Here is a 23,956-nt window from a genome sequence, read left to right as displayed (position 1 = left end):
CCAGATTAATGAACGTACCTCCGACGGCATCGAATCCTGCCTCGGACATAGATGTGTGTGATGTCCTTAGGTTAGTTAGGTTTAAGTAGTTCTAAGTTCTATGGGACTGATGATTTCAGAAGTTAAGTCCCATCGTGCTCAAAGCCATTTGAACCATTTTTCCGACGGCATCCTACGACGTGTACACCACGCACCGCAGCATTCGGAACGCCGTCTGTTTAATTATAACCACCTGGTAGTAGACGACAGTGGCCACTTCAACGCGGAGCAATTCCGTAACTGGCAGTTCCCTGGGCTATCCACGCCGATAATAAACTCGGGTGGTACGCCGTGCATGACCTAGCCCGGAACCGAAGACTCGTCCTCTGCTGCCCACAGCGGACTGTCGTCGTTCATGTTGCTAAGCTGCTGCCACTAATTACGGTCACCAGGAGGCCCTCCGCTGTCCACTCCGCCACACCACATCTCAGCGTGACATTGCGTCCCCAGCTTAGCAGGTTCGTGCCCTTCCAGTGGCAGCATGGACGCAAAAATCTTGTAGGTAGCTCCTGCTAGTTGGGGCTGGGAATTCAACTGCGTGGCGATTTCCTAATTCAATGTTACCCAGTGGCGTGTTTCAGTGAGGATATAAAACTATATATTATATGACTGATGTCACTCAAGTTGTAAGGCGTCGGGCTTTTGAACACCTTACATGTCGGGTGCCTCAGTTTCACGTGTTGTTTATGTTGTTGCAAGACACTGCTTTTGCAGCGTGGGACGGGTTTTTGTGAGGATGTTTCACTTGTTTGAGATGTAATGAACGTGGCCTCGACACCGACGAGAACAACTCCCTTTCGTAACTTTATATGTTTAAGTTAGGTAGAGGCAGGGTGGGAGCATCACTGGAGGCCAAGCCAGTTTTAGTTAGCCACGCTGTAACACAATGGCCTGCAGAGCCGCAGCTTAGTTAAGGTCAAGCGCCGGGAACGGACACGTCAGAGAACTGGGGGAAGAACAGTGTATTACCTGAGCGGTGCGAGAGGACGAACTTACCACTCTTGTGGATGATGGAGTGTTAATAATGGGGGCAATAGACCTGGCTGTTCACTTGAAAACCAGCCAATCATACGACACTGTACTTATTAGGCCATTTACTGATTGGACTTTAGTAGGTACTAGAAATGGAACAACGACTGCCACTTAGTGTTCCATACAGTGTTCAACCCCACTGTGGAGGGAAGGGAAGCTAGGCTGAGGAGACGCGCAACTGCCCAGCGCGACAGGCACCTTCCCCTGAGACGTCGTCGAATGTGGTCGGAGGGCATCCCTCTCTGACTAGATGACAGGGAAAGGAGATATATTGGTATGAACACTTTGTTCAGCCTGCTCCAAAACTCAGTCAAGAGCTGGCCTAATTCTTTTCGTAGATCTCCTGAGCGGAGAACGAAGAGAGCCAGTAAATTCTTGCGAGAACAGCGAGGTCAGAGCAACACACGGCGCGCCAGCCTTGTGCGTGTTCTTCGCCATTAAAAATTCTAGGATAAAGTTAACGCTCTTCGCTTCACGAAAATGTATGGCAAGTTTGCCAGGCTCAGTATAGGATTTTGATAGATTTACAGATCGGGTGACACACGGCAGCAGCCAAGCCGATGACGCTGTGCAACAAAGGGTAAGGAACGCAGCATGCCATTAAATGTAAACGTGTCACCAGCCAGTTTTTACCCCAGTGATATGAAGCTCAAAGAAGGAAGAACTTTCCTCCTTGTAGTATTTCCCCCATGCGCTCCATGGCTACATTTCGATAACGTTTGTGGGGAAAGAATAAAATATTTTAGAGCCGATAAAATTGTTCAACTCTACATTAGGTCTACCAGACAGCCTGTCTTTCAGTTGAAATAATTAACTACCCTGAATGTCGTTATATTACTGATCTTTTACGTTTTATGTTATTTGAGAAATTTTATACCAGGATACCCTTTTCTGAACAGGCGATGCCTAACATTGCCTCTTGTGCATTGTAAGTGTGCCAAAGTGATTCAGATAAATACAATCACAGGAAATAGTTGTCGTCTCTTCTAATATAAAGATACACTTTCTATCTCTTCGGAATATTTTAGGGAAACTGATGGCAGCTATTCTTGTGAAGTCTAAACCCTTGCTAAGTAATAGCATGTTTCCTTACAGGTCACGTTCAAACTTCATTATGTGCGCTAAGTGGAATCGTGCACACAATGCAAACACAGCAATCATTTATAAGCAACCAGAGGCGTGTTTAAGAAAGTATGGGGAAGATCTAGAATAGTACGGAAAAATTTCAACAGCCGAGACAGCTAATTGCGATTAATTTTTGAAGACAGGTTTCGCAAATCTGAGTAGCAATCATCGGACCTTTAAAGCATTTTCTTTATTTTTTCTTAATGCCTCATTTCAGAGTAGCAGCTGCAACCTACATCTTCAATTACACTCAAGCCCCAAAGAAACTGGTATATGCATGCGTATTCAAATACAGAGATAAGTAAACAGGCAGAATATGGCGCTGTGGTCGGCAATGCCTATTTAAGACAAGTGTCTGGCGCAGTTGTTAGATCGGTTAATGCTCCTACAATGGCATGTTGTCAAAATTTAAGTGAATTTCACGAGCGTTGGGACACAGCATCTCCGAGGTAGCAATGAAGTAGGGATATTCCCTTACGACCATTTCACGAGTGTCCGGTGAATATCGGAAATCTGGTAAAACACTACATCTCCGAAATCGCTGCGGCCAGAAAAAGATCCTGCAAGGAGGCAACCAAGGACGACTGAAGAGAATCGATCAACTTGACAGAAGTGCTACCCTTCCACAAACTGCTGCAGATTTCAATGTTGAGTCAGCAACACGTGTCAGCGTGCGAACCATTCAACGAAACATCATCGATATGGGCGTTCGGAGTCAAGGCTCAAGGGTGTACCACTGATGACGGCACGACACGATGCCTTACGACTCGAGCCGCGCGGGGTTAGCCGCCCGGTCTTGTGTGTCTTGACGCGGTTCGCGCAGCTCCCCCAGTCGGAGTTCGAGTCCTCCCTCAGGCATGGGTGTGTCTGTTGTCCTTAACGTAAGTTAGTTTAAGTCAGATTAAGTGGCGTGTAAGCGTAGGGACCGATGACCTCAGCAGTTTTGTCCCATAGAACTTACCACAAATTTCCAGAAGTTTTTACGCCTCGGCTGGGCCCATAAAGACCGACGTCAGACTGTTGATGATTGGAAATATGCTGCCTGGTCGTTTCAAATCGTATCGAGAGGATGGACGCTTACAGCTATGGAGACAATCTCAAGAATCCACAGACCCTGAATGTCAGCAGGGGACCGTTCAAACAGGTGGAGACTGTGTAATGTACATCTAGGTACGTCTCTGACAGGTGACACGTACGTAAGCATTTTGTCTGATCATTTGCATCCACTCATTTCCACGTGAATTTCGACAGGCTTGGGCAATTTCAGCAAGACAATGCGACACCCCACATGTCCAGAATTTCTGTGGAGTGGCTCTAGGAACACTCCTCCGAGTTTAAAAATTTTCGCTACCCAAAAAACTCCCCAGACATGAACTTTATTGAGCATATCTGTGATGCCTTGCAACATGCTGTTCAGAAGAAGTCTCCACTCACTCGTACTCTTACGGATATATGGAGAGCCCTGCCGGATTTATGGCGCCGATTATTCAATGGTCGATTCCCTCCAGCATGGCTTCAGATATTAGTCGAGTCCACTCCACGCCGTGTTGCGGCAACTCTGCGTTCTCACTAGGTCCCTACATGATATTAAGCAGGTGTACCAATTTCCTTGGCTCTTCAGTGTCTATGTTCCATACATTCAAATCTCTGCCTTCCTCTCGAGCTCTTACTTTCTACAGTTCACTGCTGAAACATGGAAGTTACTCCCTGAGATCTTAACAGATGTCCCACCATCCTATCTCTTCATCATCTTGTCAGTGTTTTACACTTGTTACTTTCCTCGCCGATTCTGCGGAGAACCTCCTCATTTCCTGCTTTATCAGTTGAACGAATTTTTAACATTTTTCTATGACACCACAACACAAATGTTTCACTTCCTTTCTCTTCCTTTTTTCCCACTGGCTTTGTCTCACTACTGTTCAGTGCTTGCTCCAAATTTATATTCGCAGATATTTCTTCCCAATATTAAGACGTATATTTCATACTAGCAAAATCCTATTGGCCACAAATGACCTTCCTGACAGATCTAGTTTCCTTTTTAAGTCCTCCTTACTCTGTCCGTGATTGGTTATTTTTCTGTCTAAGTATAAGAATTTCTTAACTTCGTCTACTTCGTGATCCCCAATTGTGATGTTAAGTTTCCTGGTGTTCTCAGTTCAACTACTTCTCATTACTTTCGTCTTTCTTTGATTTACTCTCAGTAGAAATTCCGAACTCTTAAGACTGTTCGTTCCATACAATACCTTCCGTAATTCTTCGTTTTCAGCTGCACTGATATCAGGGAATCTTATCACTGGTATTCTTCCCCCTGAATTTTAATAGTACTCTTTTTTTATTTCCCTCATTGCTTCTTCGATGTATAAACTTATCCCCATATATCTGAGAATTTAGAAATTTTTGCAGCATTTTTCATTGTCGAACCCTTTTTCAGATCAACAAAACCAATGAACGTGTCTCGAATTTTCTTCAGTCTTGCTTCCATTACCAACCGCGAAGTCAGAACTACCTCTCTGGTATCTTTGCCTTTGCTAAAGCCAAACTCAGCGTCATCTAACAGATCGTCAATATTCTTGTCCATTCTCCTGTATTTTATTATTGCCAGCAACTTGGAAGGATGAGCTGTTAACCTGATTGTGCAATAATTCTCGCACTTTTCTGCACTTTGAATTGTGTGGATGATGTTTTCCGAAAGTCTGATGTTATATCGTCAGTCTGAAACGTTGAACACATCAACGTGAATAGCAGTTTTGCTGCCGCTTCCCCCAGTGATTTTAGAAATTCCGATGGAATGTCATCGGTCCCTTCCGCCGTATTCAGCCTTAATTGTTCCAAAGCTCTCTTCAGTTCTGATTTTAGTGCTGGATACCCTATCTCTTCTATTTCGATTCCTCTTGCTTCTCCTCATCATTGAACTGTTCACAGGAACACATTCTCGGGCCTACTGTAATGGGACGCGAAATTAAAGCGTCACCCATCCACAAGGATCAGCTCAGTTTGCAGGTAAATATAAGTTAAATTTAGTGTTTTATTTATGTATTTGTAATATTTTGTTATGTTTGTAAAATATTTAAAGTTTTGTATTTTTGTTTTGTATGCTTCATGTTTGGAGAGAGCAGCGCAACTCGCGGAAACAGCATCTTCACTGCCGGAACCAGAAAGAAAATTGCTGGCCACTAGGCGTCGCGGGTCAACGGCCAAAGAGCAGGAGAAGATCCTGTAACCGGGTTGTTGCGTCGAACCTCCAACATTCCAATAAATCAAAATTTCTAATTTTCCATTGTAATGACGTCACAGAATGTTTAGTTCATGTTGTATTTTGTTCAGTTCTGTTTTGTCGAGTCTGATGTTCACATCTGTATGTAGCATATATGAAGACAATAAAACAGTGTATGCTCTAAAGCTTAAGTACGTGTTCGAGAATTATTTCCGAAGAGTTATATTGAGGAAGAATTATTACTAAATTTTTCCAAGATATTAATTTCGAGAAGAGTTTGATTTCGATTTTTTGACTCTTAAAGGTTTTACAGTCTGATTTTAATATGGGAAAAATAAGTTAACTTGCAAGAATATAATTTCCAAGAAGAAACAAACGACATCTAAATTTCAAAAGTTTGCGCAAACCAGTTGAACTGAGTGACGTAATTCTGCACAAACGACTCAACTGAAGGTGTTTTAATCACAGTTTCGTTCAAGAATCTCTTATAGAGAACTTTAAAGGAGTTTAAATAATTTTTTTGAAGTGTTATGCAAACGACGTAGGTGACGAAGTCTGCATATTGTCATATTTCAAACAAAAATCATTAAGTCATACGCGTCGTTACACTACACTACCTTCCTATACATAACGAATCCGATTCCCGTTATACCGTTTTCTGCTGCTGTTGACATCACCCTATGCTGGTATGACCAGAAATCCTTGCCGTCTTCCATTTCACTTTACTGACGCCTAAGATATCTGGACTGGGCCTTAGCATTTCACTTTTCAGATTTTCTAGCTTTCCCCCCTTCCACATCTTCCCCCAGCTCCAACTTCTAACATTCTTCCCCCGAACCCGTAGAACGTACCCCTCCATTGGTTATTCAATCTTTTTTTCATTGTCATCTCTCCCTTTGCAGTCCTCTCCTGGAGATCGGAATGGGGAGTAGTACGGAATCGTTTATCAACGGAGAAATCATCATTCCATCTTTTCAGTTACAGACCATATGTCCTGTGGTTACACATAAGATGTCTTTAATACAGTGGCTGCCATTGCCTTCAGCGTCCTCACGCCTTTGGCCATTGCTGACTCTTCCGCCTTTTATGGCCGGTAGTTTCCGTCCCTTAGAGCTTGAGGGTACGCTGAATCTTTGTTTGCACCTCCTTCCTCTTTGATAATGCCGTTGATAGGAGGGTGGCTTCTTATGATGAAAATCATCAGTCGCGACTGCTGATGATATTTTTTATCAAAATTTTTGCATTGGTGGTGTTCGTACTGGGGACCTAGGACATTTTGATTACTAATCAAAGATGCTACCTCTAGACCGCGGGTAGAGCATATAGATCAGAAATGACAGACATAATCAGTTACTCGTAATAATGTGGGGTACATTTTTTCATAACACAGATGTACACAACATACCTTTGAAAAGGGATTGTCCCATTTGCGATGACAATTTTTGAGAAGTTTTGACGATAAATGTGAAATAAGTTGAGAACTTGATAAATGTACTTAACCTCTTAAGTTTTTGGTCAGAGATGTTGGTTCTTCTGAAGAGAGGAGTAAGCAGTGTGTGTGGGACAGTCGGGAAATGTTCTTTGTTTGAACAGAATGGAAGCTAGCATCCTGTGTAAAGGAGGCTGCATTATTTAAAAAGGTTCTGTAAGAATATGTTTTGAGGAAATACTTTGAGGAAATGAAATGATATAAATGCAAGCATGACAAAACCAATTTCTGAGGTAGTCCAGTCTTTTCATATTTGTAACCGTGTAGTTTCTTACTGTCGTAACATTGTGTCTGGTTAGGGTATGCTGTACAAATTTTATAGTGAAGTATATGTAATTGTCTGAAACTAAACAAGTGTTAAGGAAATCAACTGTATATGGAAGAGTCACTAAGAAATAATTTTGCTAACGTGTCGAGGAATGAGAACTCCATAAAAAGCTGTATTTTTCTTATTACATAATTGCATTGTTTAAGTTGGAGCCTTATTCTCATTTGTCAGTCTTCAAGTTCAGTTCCCCATTTTCCATTCTTTACTTTCATGACTGTATGCTTACTCTGATTGCACATCCTGAGTTGTACGCCGAGCAGCATTTTTACGACAATTAGTAAGGTATCATCTTGCACTGCACATCGCAAGTGCAGTAAATAAATTTTGATTTTTGGCTGTCTCATCATTATCCTAAAAGTGACAATTTGCAGAGCAGACGAGTTTTATGTACGTACAAGTACACCAATAAATGTTATTACCATCGGAGTTCATTTACATTGTAAGGGACAGTGATTGCCAGAGGAAGTTTTCAGTGAAGTGCTACGTTGTGAACTTTTAATAAGTTTTATCAGAAAGTCAGATGCGTTGATTTTTATTTTCATTTGCTCTGTAACTGCAACGACAGTTCTGCTATAGTGATTGATTGGAAGACTAAAGATGAAGATTAACTATATTTAGAGCCAACATTTTAAACTTGGTCATTCGTTTTCCAGTTGGATAGCATATACAAATTTCATTGGAAACGTATCGCTTTCTCTCAGACGTATTGTTTGGTGTACGGCTTGACTGGTTATCCTAACGTGTAGCTTGAGTTACACATATTTCAGTACAACATTAAATTTTTGTACATTTCCGGTGCTATGCACCAAATTTTTCACATTTCGATATCAAAATAAGTTTTATACATTTCTCATATACCAACAAGACACTTTCAAACACGAGTTAAAGTTTTACGTATCATTGCCACCCTATGCAACCACACCTCAGTATATATCTATCGTATATACTATATATCGTGTCAAGTTATGACACGTCACTTCAGGAAGATGCAGAAAGTAATACATCGGCATGTCAATAATAAAACAGGACTTACAGAAAATATCACGCGTATTGCACCGATCTCACGAGCTCTTACTCACACAAGAGACGAAAGGGCTCTGAGGATCACAAGTCAAAGCAAAGATGTTACGAACTATAAGCAGGTGGCACTGTTGTGGTAAACATACAGAAATTCGATTGTAAAATATAAATCATAACTGAGAATTTACATCCATGGAGTCGACAAAAGAGTGCAATATATACATTTCTATAGGGAGTTGCACAACACTATTAATCCAAGCCAAAGAATATTGGAACAACAAAAAATCTTGGTGGAACAACAAAAAATCTTTCATCAAACAATTGAAAGAAACTATTTTTAAAAAATATATAAAAATCTTTAAACTAAAAATTTATAATATTACAATAGAGCGCACTGACTAGAAGTTGTACACCTACTGCCTAGACAGCGACACAAATTACAGGCAAGTACATTTAGGAAAATATACCTCCATCTTACAGATGATCCCTCGAAGTCGAGTTGATAAGCATACAAGAACAATGCACAATGTATGCGTCATAATGCAACAAAAGGGGGACCACCAAAATATTACGTTTTTAAAATACAATGCAAAAATTTCAGTATTATGGGCGAGCACCAGTACAACACATGGTCTAGATATTAATGTATGATGGTGCTCGAAGTCTTGGTGTAATATACACCTGGTAGTATGACACCAGAAATTAAGTAATGAATAAGTACAGGGTGTTTATCAATGAATATCGGTTTTTTAACGCTTTATAATATTTCTTATATTAAACTTACAGTTATAAATGATATGTCAAATGAAAGATCAACTCAAACAGTTTTACCAAGAACCTTATAAATGTTCAATGCGAGCACCATTTGTCACACGGCACACGTAAGTCTATATCTGAGTTCTCCCCAAACGTTGATAAATGTGTCTTCAGTGGTTGTAGAAACAGCTGCTTCAATCTGCTTTTTTAATTCAGGAAGGTCTGTTGGTAGCGGAGGAACGTACACACGATCCTTGACGAAGCCCCAAACGAAAATATCGCATGGAGTTAGGTCGGGTGAAGGTGGAGGCCATGCAAAACAAGCCCCGTCGTTGGACCCCTTCCGGTCTATCCAGCACTTGGGTACAGTCAATTTCAACATATCGCTTACTTCGCTGTGCCACTGAGGTGTCGCATCATCTTGCCGGAAAATGAAGTTCTCTGGCTCATCTTCTTCTTGCTCTAGTGTATCAAGGTAAGAAGTGGCACTTACAGTAGGTTCACCAAAAAAAGAAAGACGCATAAGCTTTCCGCCGGGATACGGCACAAGAAACAGTAACTTTATGTGAATCTCGTTGCATTTGTACCACCTCGTGAGAATTTTATGAGCCGCGGATGTGCACAATGTGAGTGTTAACATGTCCACTAAGGTGAAAGGTCGATTCACCACTGAAGACAACATGATCCAGAAAATCTTCATCGTCGTGAAACAACATTTCGTTTGCGAAGTTGGCACGTAATACATGGTCTGTCGGCTTTGGAGCCTGTAATAACTGTAAACAGCAAGGAAATATTTCTATTCGTTTTCTTAAAGCTTTCTAAACAGTCGACACGGGAACTTGCAATTCACGACTAGCCTTCCGGGCTAATTTCTTTGGGCTACGAGTGTACGACTCTCTTACTCACTCAACAGTCTCTTCACTAAGTCTTGGTCGCCCTGTGCTCTTTCCTTTAAAAAGGCAGCCGGTGTCTTCTAATTGATTATACCATCTACGAATGTTATTATCACTTGGAGGATCACAACCAAACTTCAGCCGGAACGCACGTTGCACAGTAACTACAGATTCGGCCTTTGCAATCTGCAAAACACAAGACGATTTCGGTTCACTAGTCGCCATCTTCGCTACTACAGCTGTCTAGCGGATTGCGGCGGAAACAATGAGCGCTGCACATGCACACTGGGGCCAAACAACACTGATTTGCTGTTTCATTTGACATATCATTTATGACTTTAAGTTTAATGAAATAAATATTATAAAGCTTTAGAACCCCGATATTCATTTATAAACACCCTGTATGTAAATAATTTGCAACATAGTGATATAAGTTCAGTATCAAAGTAACTATGATTAAATTAAGTGGAGGTTTACGAAAGAACTATAAAAGATCACGATAGCACGAGATCTAGTGGTAAAACTCACAGGTTGAAATTGATAAAACCGACAAACTGCAGGGACATAATGGTGACAGGAAATGGAAGGAAGAAAAGGTCTTATGAACGTGAGTCCGAAAGTGGATCGTTGCAACAGTAGACGGAGGTGACAAATGACGGTTCCACATGGCGAGTGTTCCTTGTGAGTTGCAGGCTGTGTGATTGACACAGAGTACTGTCGGCGGCAGAATACTCCGTCATTCATGTCGGGAACAAGACAATCGAGGTGGGTTGTAGAACGAAATGAATAGGAGATGTAGGGAAACTAAGGTGTTGTAGCTATATGAAAAATGTGAAGAAATCGAAAAGAAATGATTGTCGGAAGGACAGACTCAGCATATAGAAAAGTCAAAAGAACCTTCGGTGAAAATAACAGCAAGGGCAGTAACATGAAGAGTGCAATGTGCAATGTGTACGCCCAAACAGATGGAAACGGTCGAGTGGCAGCATATCCTGTAAAACCCGGCCATACAAATCTGATGTACACACCGTCCGGCGCCTGCAAGTTCGTCTGTCTGAAAGGTCCCATGATCGCACCAACGCCCAAAAAGGGCTTGAAATATTGTGTGATGTGGTTGGTGCCTGCGAGGGTACTTGTTTTCGTACAGGCATGCTGCCCCTCGACTGCTTCCATCTCCTTGCCCGTACACAGACACCATTTCGGCTGGTTGACGACATGAATACCAGACCATTCTGCTTCATACGGTATGCTGTGTCAAAAACACAGTATGAAACACACAAGGAACCCAAGGCATGTGCTCAGAGGGACTTTCATTCGCCAACGCCATCTGCCGTGGCAACGATATATTTCCAGACAGGTATACATAGAACATTTTTTTCATACATTCCATCAGGAATCCGTTCTTGTAGTTTGTCGGTTTTATTATGTTCACCCTCCATTTCGAACCTATGGAATAAGTAAGGATATCAGTAGTGTGAAGTGTAAGGGAGTAACAAAATTTCCTTAAAAGAAAAAATTCTGCAGCATACATGCAAAGAAGCGCAAACTCCGTTGTGGATATACACTGGACCTCAATAGAAACTGGTATAGGTATCCGTATTCAAATACAGAAATATGTAAACAGGCAGAATATGGCGCAGTGGCCGGCATCGCCTATATAGGAGAACAAGTGCCTGGCGCAGTTGATAGATCGGCTACTTCTGATACAAATAATGGTTCAAATGCCTCTAAGCACTATGGGACTCAACGTCTGAGGTCATCAATCCCCTAGAACTTAGAACTACTTAAACCTAACTAACCTACGGACACCACACACATCCATGCCCGAGGCAGGATTCGAACCTGCGACCGCAGCGGTCTCGCGGTTCCAGATTGTAGCGCCTAGAACCGCTCGGCCACTCCGGCCGGCCACTTCTGATACAATGGCAGGTTATGAAGACTTAAATATTTGAACGTGGTGTTATGGTCGGCGCACGAGTGACGGGGCGCAGCATATCCGAGGTACCGATGAAGTGAGGAAATTCCGGTACGACCATTTCAAAAGTGTGCTGTGAATTTCAGGAATCTGGTAAAACATCGTATTTCCGACATCGCTGCGGCCGGAAAAAGATCCTGCAAAAACAGGACAAACGACTGAAGAGGATCATTCAATGTGACAGAAGTGCAAACCTTTCGCAAACTGCTGCAGATTTTAAAGCTAGCCATCAACGTCAGCGTGCGAACCTTTCCATGAAACATCATCGGTATGGGCTTTCGGAGGCGACGTCCACTCGGTACCCTTGAGGCTGCACGACACAAGGCTTTACGCCTTTAATGGGCTGATCAATATCGACATTAGAATGTTGATGACTGGAAACATGTTGCCTGGTCGGACGAGTCTCCTTTCAAATTACATCGAGCGGCTGGAAGTGTGCGGGTATGGAGACACCCTGATGAAACCGTGGACCCTTCATATGAGCATGTGAGCATGTGAGCAGAGGACTGTTCAAGATGGTGGAGGCTCTGTAGTGGTGTGGGGCGTGTGCAGGATGGAGTGATATGGACCCTATGATACATCTAGATAGGAATCTGACTGGTGACACATACGCAAGCATCCTGTCGGACATGGGCAATTTCAGCAGGACAATGCGACGCGACACACGTGTGTAATTGCACGTAGTGACTCGAGGAAACTTTTTGTCAGTTTAAACACTTTCGCTGCCCACCAACCTCCATTGACATGATCGTTATTGAGCACATTTGGTATGCCTTGCAACGTGCTGTTCAGAAGAGATCTCTAACCCGTCGTATTCTTGTGGATTTATGGACAGCCCTGCAGGATTCATGGTTTCAGTTCCCTCCAGCACTACTTCAGACATTAGTCGAGTGAATGTTACACTCCGCTGTGACACTTCTGCGTGCTCGTGGGGGCCCTACGCGATTTTAGGCAGGTGTGCCCGTTTCTTTGACTCTTCAGTGTATAAGCACTGACATGTTGACTCATGATAACGCATGTCCCTATAACGCAAATGTCGTAACTCAGAAGTTATGCCATGTGAAGTGTAAGCCCCTCGAGAATCCGCACTGTAGTTTTGATCCCTCTTCGTGCTATTATCATGCTATCGGTACCTTAAAAAGGCCTTTATGGCCCGACGCTTCCTGTCGGACGAGGTCGTGCAGGACGCAGTTACGGGCTTCTTCACGCAACAGGACACCGGTTTTACTAAACGGGTATCTACAGCCTGGTGCGTCGGTAGGGTGAATGTCTCAATTCTCGTGGCGATTTAGCCCCATTAGCATACCGATTCTTGACTGTAAGGTCTTTGAACGGACACTTTCTATATCACCCTATAGCAAAGTTAGAGCTTATTAAAATTCTAAATTTGTAAAGACTATTAATGGGCACCCAGAACATTTTATAGCTGTACTATACTAACGAAACGCCTTACTAACGAAAGACCTGTACGGCAACTGTGTCTCTTCAAACGTAATCCTAGGGTAGTAATTTTATTACCGTCACCCTTCTTCTGGTTTCTGTCGGTTTACAGAAACCCGAAGACACATTTATTACATACAAACATTGCATAATCCTTTACGTGAGTATGTTCCGGGAAAGTTTCACCAAAGTCAATAAGGTTTTATGTAGTGAGTGGCTGTACCCAGACATCCAAGAATGCGCATGTTTAGCACCACTACAATGTAAGTAGTACAGATAGCTTACATTTTAGACATGTTTCTGCGTCAAAATAAGTCAACAAAGAATTAATATTCATTATTACTGGAGTACCAGCCCAACAGAGTAAACAGAACTTCTTTAAAGAACGTAAATTGAGGGACACTGGTTCAACTTAATCTCTCAGCGGACTCTTTAGTGGTGCCACGTTAGCTCAGATCGAAAGATTGCCTGCGAAAGGTAATGTTCTGGGCTCGACTCCCTGTCCGTCACAGAACTTTAGTTTACAGGGAGATCGACAAGTAACTGAGTTTGAACCGAGCTCGGTCGTGGCAGTTTGTCAGGTACAGACGTCAGTCTCATGAAGAGCTTCCTAGAAGCGACTCTTTCCAGTCTAGCTTTTGTACTTATTGCATTCTCCCCAACTCTTATTTATTTTACGCGGGTGAGGATGTAAAAGTATTGCTGACTATTACGGAACTGTTCTGAAGAAAATAAAATGTTCTGTCACGGCACTTCACGACTTTATTTCCTTTCGTATTAATTTTTCATAACACGTATCTCGCTTCCGTTTTTTTTCTGTATGGTACTTCTTGAAACATTTTTCCGGGTGAAGTCCATGCTCCCTCTTACATGTTTCGCAGTAGAAAATAGTTTCTCTTCTTCCACCTTTCTCCTTGCGCTTGCTGCAAACCACGGAATCCTTCGTTGACTTTTTTTTCATTTTGTACTATACAACGTACCTCAATATTCAGTCTCTCCTTGGTGTCAGACGATGATAAATTTCCCTCTCGTCGTTAAGTTTGTATTTATGATCTAGCCGAGTAGTTGTCTTATTAGAGACAATCTATGGGAGTGGTGAGTCTGCAGTTGCTCTCCACAATCGGTTTTGCCTGTTGAGTATTGAATACAGCTGTTCACTACACCAACTTCAATCGGCAATAAGAATAATTTTTTCGCCACCTGTATGATCGCCTTTTAAAAACTTAACAACCACAGTACTGATCAGCCCTGTCCACTCTTTCCATAATGTTAGTGTATTCTAAAAGAACAGTGTGTTTCAGGAGCTACACAGGTTATGGCTTCCTATAACTGGTGATAGATTGGGTTTTAGGACCAAAGTATGTAATGAGGTTCTTGTCAGCTTACTTTGATACGCACGCAACTCATATTCGGCATGTTTCATCTTCTTTAGATCCTTTTTTATTCAGCTTTCTTCTGACTTGTTTGATGCGGCTTTCCACAAATTCCTCTCCTGTGCCCACCTTTCTATCTCACAGTAGCAGGGACTGATGACCTCGCTGCTCTGTCCCCTCTCCCGAATCTTAACAGATGTCCGATCATCCTGTCCCTCTGTCCCTTTTCCTTGTCAATGTTTTCCACATATTCTTTTTCTCTCTGACTCTGCTCAGAATCTCGTCATTCCATACCCGAATTTTCAACATTAGTCTCTAGCACCACATCTCAAATGCTTCGATTCTCTACTGTCCTGGTTTCCCTTCTTTCACTACCACACAATGCTGTGCTCCAAACGTGCATTCCCAGAAATTTCTTCCTCAGATTAAGGCCTATGTTTGATAGTAGTAGACTTCTCTTGGCCAGGAATGCCATTCTTGCCAGTGGTAGTCTCGTTTTGAAGTTCTCCTTATTCCATCAGTCATTAGTTAGTTTGCTGCCTAGGTAGCAGAATTCCTTAACTTCATCTACTTCTTGACCATCAATCCTGATGTTACGTTTTCTGCTGTTCCCATTTCTACTGCTTGTCATTACTTTCGCCTCTCTTCAGTTTGCCCTCAGGCCATATTCTGCACTCATTAGGCTGGTCATTTAATTTAGCAGATTATGTCACTGGTCTCCACTTTCACTCAGAACAACAATGTCATCAGCAGGTCTTATCAGTGAAGTCTTTCATCTTGAATTTTAATTGCACTCCTGAAGCTTTTGTTTTATTTCTGTCACTGCTTCTTCGAGGTACAGATAGAACATTAGAGACGGAAGACTACATCCCGGTCGTACACCATTTTCAATCCGAACACCTCGTTCTTGGTCGTCTACTCTTATTATCCCCTCTTGCCTCTTTCACATATTGTATATTATCGGTATCTCCATTTACCTGATACATGAGAGTTTATTTTGTACTGTTCCCGAGCAAGGTGATGGCTTGTGGAGATCCTGTCACTAAAGATGTGGTAGCTTGAACCATCTGAACAAATTAGTAATTGCTTTACTGAATGAACCACTATTCGAGTTGCAAAAGGCAATTGAGGACGAATTCGATTTTATGTAAATTTATTTCCATACTGTAGAATGTGAGGTAAAATATTTTTCTGAATCGCACATACAAAAGACCTGCAATCTTCACTTCATATGCTTCTTTTAGTTGTACCACTTCAATTCTTCCTTTAAATCTTACTGCTCTGTCATCTACAGTCACATTTAGTTTTGTTACATAAGGTGCTTTGCATTTACCATCAATATACTCCCTAAAGTTCTTCTCCTGGCTCCCTTTCGCACGTAGAAACCCCTGTCAGGTGGAGGTAAATGCAGCATCCAGAACATTTGAGGAAGAAAGGAGACGACAAAATCATCCTTGAGAAATGGAGTTCATTCCAGCCAGTCTTCATTAAAATAATCAACAAATTCTGCTTCAAATTCCAGTCCATATTCAATATTATATCAAGAAAAGCCTTCAGTTCTTATAATAAAAGATCCCTCCACGAGTGCCACATTGAGTGTTTTGTAAGTAGAGTGAGTTTGTGTTTTCTGTAGCATACATAGTCGCAGTATTCAGAATATTACTAAAAAGATTGTCGAGCAAAAAAGAGTCGGAAATATTCAAATTCGGAGTTTGGTCGAACAACATGAGGTACGGTGAAAGCTTATTGCGTGAAAGATCTGATCATCAGATACTTCATGAGATAATCGTCGTCACTGCGGTATACTCTCCAGATATTTGCTACAGGTTGTGTGTGTTGATTCTTCCTGCTGCTACTCAGAATTAATTAGTCGTTGCCGTGCTCTCAGTCGTCAGAGGAGATAAGGAAGAAGGTTATATAGTGCGAAGAGTAACAGCAGTTGATGTGGTTGAGGAAGTGCTTTCAATGGATCCCATATGTTTCCCTGTTGGCTACACTCACTTTTGATATTTTAGTTAGCTTGTTTGGCTACATCGGTGTTTTATGAATTTTTCCTTACATCCAGGACAAAAAACACTCTGACCATAGAATATTATTGGATGATCGGTGTTGATATTGGCGCGAGGTCTGCTGCTTACAATGCAGAATAGCGGTTAGCGTCGTTGACTGGTTAGTTACGTTTAGACAGCTCAGATCTGAGCAGTAGCAAATACTTAATATTTAACGTTCTCAAAATTTCTTGCGTGTGTACTTTTTGAATATGTTGGAAAATTCGTTTGTAATGTCAGCAGCAGCTCTCTCCTCCGAGGAAGCAATTCCCTTCAGTCTGTTCGTTGGTGTCCGTACCTAACGTCTTCTCAGTGGTAACTGTAAGATGAAACTTGGCCCATGGCAAAGAAGTATGTTAACTGATCAGTATTGCAAATATAACCTTCATAAATATCAACTCTTTAGTTCCACTGTGAGATAAGACGGTCAGTGCCTTCATGTAAAAGTGTTTGCGGTTGCCTACGGAACCATGATTGTACCCCGGAGTGCACCTCTTCAAAGGAATCAAATCGACAGGCACGAATTTCTTTCTTCTGGGCTCCAAAAGCATTGATATCACATGGGTGGGGATCTAGACTTCATTAAGGATGTGTTAAGGCATCCCAACGAAACTACCCCGACGAAGTTTGGTGCGGAGTGATCAGGACTGTATGGAGGATGAATGACTGTTTGACGGGAAAACTTCGGCAGGGTCCTCACACCAGGTTTGGAGACATGTGGGAGGACACAAAATTTTTGTAACAGAAATATTGTTCGAGTAAATGACTTTTCCCTATTGTAAGCACCTAGTACATGTACACTGTGTGTGCATTCTTCGGCTCCTCGCAGGACGCCCCACTGTCCAGAGTGGGTTCGGGATAGGGTTCGGAGGCGGATCAACCTGTGTCGGGGTACGTTTTGGAAGTGGATCCACTATATTTCGGTTTGCTCACTTTAGAAGTTTCGTTGGGAAGCCCTTACATATCCTTTATGAAGTCTAGATCCCTCCCCATTAGATATCAATGTTTTTGAAACGTTGAAGAAAGACATTTGTGGTTGTCGATTTGCTCCGGACGAAGTGGTGCACTCGTGGGTACAGTTATGGTTCCATAGACAACTGCAAACATTTTTCAATGAAGGCACTGACTCACAGGTCTCACAGTGGGATAAATGTGTTAAAAGGTTATGACGTTTGCGTTTGAAATAATAAATAGTTTACTTACTTCTTCTCCATCTGTCTCGTTTTTATCTGACTGCTCCTTATACTCCTTTGACTATCTTGCTCCTGGATTTGGACTTTACTGGCGTTACGAGGCGACTATATGACAAAACAACACTTTTCATCATGGTGAACATACAGCTTCTACTCCGTTGAAGTTGCTATTGAACATGGGTCTTTGAAGACACATACTAGTTCTTCTCGTGGGAGAAGAGAAATCTGAAGAACTGGGGAAACAGTTCGCGAAAACCCTGATAATTTTAGACTATCAGTCGAGTGTGGTTAGCCATAAACACCAGTACAAGCACATCTCTCTCCAAGTTACACAAGACAAAACTTGAAACAATGACTGATATACTTTCTTTATGTTACTGGATGCATACTACTGTTATAAACTGCAACATACCCTATTCATTTAAGAATTTGTACCTGCGTACGTAAACCTGAACTCTGGTGGGTAAAAATCAATGGCCGATATTTTCAGTTACAGCGATTTTCGGAAAGTATCGTGGCTGTCACACGAGGTGTTTTCTTCACCAGGTGGTCAGCTTCATAATGTATCGTATCGGAAATACTAATAAATACTGATTCCTTGATACTATTGTTAGCCTGTGCTATCTGGTTTATAGTGTAACCATTGTACATAATGTCAACGCCATTGTAATGGATCTGTAGAAGTACTTTCAGAATAGCTCTATTATTTCCATTCGTTGGTGAAGTTTATCTGCATTAGAGGCTAAAGTAAAAGGTTATGAGTTAAACAATTGTATTTCACATGTGTTTCATTACCAAATGCCAAGGTCCTTGCCGCAGTGGTAACACCGGTTCCAATTAGATTACCGAAGTTAAGGGCTGGGCTAGCACTTGAGTGGGTGATCATGCAGTATGCCGAACGCTGTTGCGGGATGCACTCAGGCCTTGAGAGGCAAACTGAGGAGTTACTTGATTGAGAGGTAGCGGCTCCGGTCTCATAAACTGACACAACGCCGGGAGAGCGGAGTGCTGACAACATGCCTCTCCATATCCACATCCAGTGACACCTATGGGCTGAGGATGACACGGCGACCGGTCAGTACCGTTGGGCCTTCACAGACTATTCGGGCGGAATTAAGTTTTAATTCATTGTCAAATTAATCTTTTATGTTCTCTCATTTTAAACATCTGAAACTTCCTCTAATGTTGCTAACAGTAGTTTGACTTACATTTCACCTGTCTCTTCTTTCGGTATCTCGATATAATGACAAAGTCTGATGACAGGCGCATCACTGACTTGTCTTCTTCCTCTTCTTCTCAGTCTTTCAATGTTTCTCTACAGGATCGTCATTGATGCATTGGTTGTGTATTGTTAATAAGAGCCGCGCGGAGTGGCCGCGCGGTTTAAGGCGCCATGTCACGGACTTTGCGGCCCCTCCCACCGGATGTTCGAGTCCTCCTTCGGGCACGGGTGTGTGTGTGTGTGTGTGTGTGTGTGTGTGTGTGTGTGTGTGTGTGTTGTTCCTTACATACGTTAGTTTAAGTAATGTGTAATCTAGGGACCGATGACCTCAGCAGTTCGATCCCTTAGGAATTCACATACATGTGAACATCTGTTAGTGATAGTTGATGGCCGGATACCATTCCTGACTCCACTAACCTTCTCTGCGGAACGGAACCTGTGTAGTTTACCTATCTGCGTCCAGGATAAATCTTATGTTCAAGTGTGAGAACGTTTTCTAAGCTTTTGCAACTCAGGCAGTATGTGGATACGAGCGCTGATTTACCTACTGCGATGTGAGAAACCACCTAAAAATCACTTCTAGGCTGGCTGGTTCATCAGACGCCGTCGTTAATCCGTGAGATGTTTCGATCCGGGGCAGACTAGCTTCTGCGAAACGCGAAATCTGTGCATTAACTCGCGCAGACATCCAGTTTGATGCAGCATCGACGGATGTCTCTGTGAAAATACTTTAGTATAATTGTTCCCAGTCGAAGTATTAAAACATTCATCTACTTTGTTACCATTGTTGTTCAGTTCATAGGGCGAACTATTTTCAAAGGTGTATAGCCACCATATCACGTTTTAGGTTTTTTCCGGTGGTCTGTCTGAGGGTGATGTATGAGGAAAAAGTATCAGAGCGAGGTGACACTGCGATATTGTAAAATGATCTGCGTTCGATTGGAAGTACTACGTCACAGCCCATGGGAGAAATGAATGAGATACGATTAATTATGTTTATGGTCATGACCAGGTTTTAGAGAGGTTTGTACAGCCGGAAGTATGTCCTGTTTCACAAGCACGGATGTAGTTCGAAATACGTTTATATTTAGACATGGCTAGGAGGTGACCACGATTAAGATATTCGAATATCGTACCTGTCTTTAGTTTGCGGAGAGGGACTTAATTCGCTGATAAAAACTAGAGCGAGCTGACTTTGAGCAGAATTTGTGGACTTTATTCTTCCTTCTTTTTTTTTTTAAAGAGAGAGTAAATAAACAGTGATACACGTGGAGACAAAAAACGCATCCGGAGTTACGCCGGCTGTCCGTCTGCATTTATTTCGCGTCCATTTGTAAGCAGACGGCTGTAATCTGTCGCTGTTTTACGTAGCACGCCCGCGTTCCTGCGGCTATCGCGGTAGATAAGAGAATGGCGGTCACAAATCAGCGATAAGCGACGGCCGGCGTTGGCAGATACCCTCTGGTGGCCCGCAAGCCGCGGATCAGCCCCTTCCAAACGGGCCGTGTCTCAGCGTGCGTTTGGCCGCTCGCGCCTGCTCTATACCCACGCACAATTTAGGAGCGGATAAAACCACACAGTATATGGAGTCCGCCTCCGGCAGTAAATTGACCAGCCACGTCAAACAACATTAGAATGCTAATCTGTCGCAACATGCGCATGGGACGATCGCCCTCTTTCGGGCTCCCAATTTATTTAAATCTCTCCTTCACGGCAGTCGTTTTCTGAAGGGTAGCAGAGGACTACAAATTGGATACTAGAGTTTTCCATCTTTCCAAATATTTCCTAATATGAACTTCCTCCATTGTCTTTAGCCACTTCTTGTCAGAGTGACGTTTATGTTGGAAATTTTTTCTTCTTGGCGTTTGTGTTGGACAAGTTTCCGTATTTGCCTAATTAAATTGGTACTAACGGTATATATTTTGTACTCTAGTAGCACATGTGTTTGATAGGTAAGAGGCAATAAAGACAGCGGTGGGCATGGAGGCTGCGGGTGGTTTCCGTGCATCGTAAATACATAATTTTGTAGTATAATCTGTTTAGTCGTCGATCCTGCGTAGGAACTCATCAGTCCACGTGACTTTCTATAGATATTTCAAACTCTTTGACTTTCGTCTTTTCCGTTTACCCACAACCTATGGTTTACTTCAATAGATTGCTGTACATTCAGAGTTATTAACTTATCAGATTAAAACCAAATAACAGTAGACTTTTCTTTAAGACGAAAGCTCTCTTTGCAAGTGTTTGTCTGAGCCCTGTGTTGTCGTCGCTTCGTCTGCTACGTGTTAATTTGTTTCCAAAGATGGAATTATTGCTTCATCTCATCCCTTCATGACTCCCAGTTTCGTACACTTTAGTGGCTAGTATCATCTCTCTCACTCCTTATCACTTATATTTACGCTAAATCAGTACTCAGTGATCAGTGTACTGATCATAACATATGACATATCAAATGTGACGGAGAATTGTTGTCCAGCAATAAGTGCAGTTACGCTATACAAATGTTGATTTTGTACCACTACTTGCTAGAACTAGGTGGCTTCTTGTTAACCAAATAAATCAATGTACGAAGAGCGTTCGCCAGCCAGAGTGGCCGAGCGGTTCTAGGCACTTCAGTCTGGAACCGTGCGACCGCTACGGTCGCAGGTTCGAATCCTGCCTCGGGCATGGATGTGTGTGATGTCCTTAGGTTGGTTAGGTTGAAGTAGTTCTAAGTTCTATGAGACTGATGACCTCAGATGTTAAGTCCTAAAGTTCTCAGAACCATTTGAACGATTTTTGATGAGCGTTCAGTAAGTAACGCAACATATTTCTTATCTGAAAGCAGATTAGTTTTATTCAGGATTCCAGTACACCATATTAATCATCATTCGTTTTGCTACACAACCCTATTTTGTAGCTTAATCTCCGTTCAATGCGACGGCATTGAGCCTCCTTACTAGGAGGGTCTGTATGTCTCTGCTGCTTCAAGTCGGAGCCAACGTCTATGCTGCATCAATAACATTTCCATCATCCATGTGCAGTTTCCCGCGGAGTCCCTTCTTCACTGTACCAGGGAGATGGATGTCGGAAGGTGAGAGATCCCAGCTTACAGTAGGTTAGGAGGCGCAGTTCAACGAAGATGTGTGAGCTCTTCTGGGGTGCGCAGACTTGTGTGAGGCCTTCCGTCTTCGTGGAGAGGGCGAAGCTAGTTTCCATTTCTGCGGCAACGAACACGCTGAAGTCGTTGCTTCAGCTTTATTAGGATAGCACAATGCACTTTAGAGTTGGTCGTTGCACCATGAGGGAGGACATGAAACAAAAAGAAACCCTTCAGGGTCGCAGACAACTATAGCCGAGACTTACTCGGTTGAGGGGGTGGTTTTAAACTTTATCTTCGGAGAAGAGGTGGTATGGTACAACTCCGTGGATTTCCGTTTTGTTTCCGTTTCGAAATAATGAACCCACGTTTAACCGCCTGTGACGATGTTCGACAAAAATTTCTAGGACCTCCCCGTTAGGCGAAGCAATTCCGCACAGATTCATTGCTCTTTTATGACCTTTCGTTTGGTGGTGAGGAACGCTGCGGACATAGACATTCGTGTACGCCAACTTGTAGACGCATGTGTCTACACTACCAACAAAGACGTCTAGTTTTGCAGCGAGGTGTTTGAATGTTGTCCGTCCAGCACCACGAATGCACGTTCCAAAAATGTAGGAATACGAGCTGTGTGGGGCCGGCTGGCATGTGGGGGATAGGACAGGTCTGCGCGTCCTTGTTGAGGTGACAGACGTCTCACCCAACAACTTACCGTGCCTTCGTTCATTATCACGTTTCCGTAGACAGTTTGCAAGCTCCTATAAGTTTCAGCGATGCTCTGGTTTCTCGCCAAAAGATACCCAATGACTGCTGTTGTCCGCTGGGAACTCACCTCCATTACAGATGCCATTTTGAAGGCAACGTATAATGCCTGAACTAATCGAAACTGCGTGAAGGTGTAGGCGCTCAACTGTGAATATTCCCGATGTCCCAGAATACATTCCACATTTTTTCAAGAGCTGCTCGCCGAGAAAAAAATGTATTGCATTGCTAATTGAATGCCCCTCGTACATATAGATTTTTTTTGAGAAAGTTTATTATCTACAGAAGAGAACGAAAATTGAGGTACTGCGTTTTTTTCGACCACGAATATTTTATTAATCTCCTGACGTGCTTCAGCTGCTGGCCATTTCCAAAAGGCCTTGAAATAAAGTAATACAAAATATCTCTTACACGTGGTCGGAGCAAATTATGACCTAAAGACAAGGTCGATTTCAGATAAGCCAAAATTCACCAATTTTGCGCTGTCGGTATAACTGAAGATGCAACAGTTATTGGCACTCTGGGTGATACTGTGTATAATTAGCGTCCCTGTCTATAGATGTCACACTGCCCGTGGTTGTTGGTAGGTGATCAAGAAATGTCCGGTGACATTTGGAAGTTTCAATGGATGTTGAAAGAGACAGAAGCAGCAGATGTGAGTGTGTTCGAAATTCGTTGTTTTGAAGCTGGAGGAGCGTACTGACTGTGAAAATGTGATGAATAAATGACGAATAATGATTGATCCTAGTATTAACGGGAATGTCAAGAGGCAGGAACTAGTAATGGAAGGTTGTCTGTCAGCTGATAAATTAGTATATTTTCTTCTATTAGTAGGTACCTGCCACTGTGGATGTTATTTTGTTAGGCGGTTGAAAGTACAAAAGGATGCATTTTTTGAAGTGAGAGAAACTCCAGCCATGAGTGAGAAATTCTTTCGGCTGAGGAGAACATCGTTTATACAGCGGGAT

Source organism: Schistocerca serialis, chromosome 6 (genome assembly GCF_023864345.2).
Source record: "Schistocerca serialis cubense isolate TAMUIC-IGC-003099 chromosome 6, iqSchSeri2.2, whole genome shotgun sequence".
Lineage (NCBI taxonomy): Eukaryota > Metazoa > Arthropoda > Insecta > Orthoptera > Acrididae > Schistocerca > Schistocerca serialis.
This window is presented reverse-complemented; position numbering follows the sequence as displayed.